This window comes from Marmota marmota, unplaced genomic scaffold, assembly GCF_001458135.2.
Source record: "Marmota marmota marmota unplaced genomic scaffold, marMar, whole genome shotgun sequence".
NCBI classification, from domain to species: domain Eukaryota; kingdom Metazoa; phylum Chordata; class Mammalia; order Rodentia; family Sciuridae; genus Marmota; species Marmota marmota.
Window position 1 is genome coordinate 18,591,368 of NW_026000108.1, and position 560 is coordinate 18,591,927.

A 560-nucleotide genomic window follows, 5' to 3' on the forward strand; every position below is an offset into this window, starting at 1 on the left:
AGCAGGACCTGAAAGCAGGTCCCAGAGGTATGTTTATGACAAAATCGTTTAGGAGGCCTGATGTTCTGTTTGCACAAACCAATCACTTCTGCACAGGTCTCACTTTTTTGGTAAATGGCTCCACCAGCTTGCACATAGTAGGCCACAGAAACATGTGTTGGTTGAATCGAAAACGTGATGAATGAACAGCAGCTAGGACCTGGAACTCCCTTACCCAAACCATGGCTGTAAGGAATCCCACCTGGCCCAGTTGTTACCCCAGGACCCAGATCTCCCCCTGGGACCACCCTTGCACCAGGCGTCCAATCGCTTGCCTCCAAAACAGTGGTGACCAGGCAGGCAGGTGGGGCTTGGCTCCTTCTCCCGCATCCCAGGGCTGCTCTCTCCAATCCACGGCCAAACCCTGCCTGGGGGGAGGCCCCTCCCCAAAGGCTGGCACCCGATGGCGCGGAAGGCAGTGGCGTCCGCGTAGACCCCAAAGTACTGGAGGAACTGCGCACCTGGCAGGTCGCGCGGGGCCGCGCGCCGGGGCCACCGTGTGCGCTTGCCCCGCGCGTCCT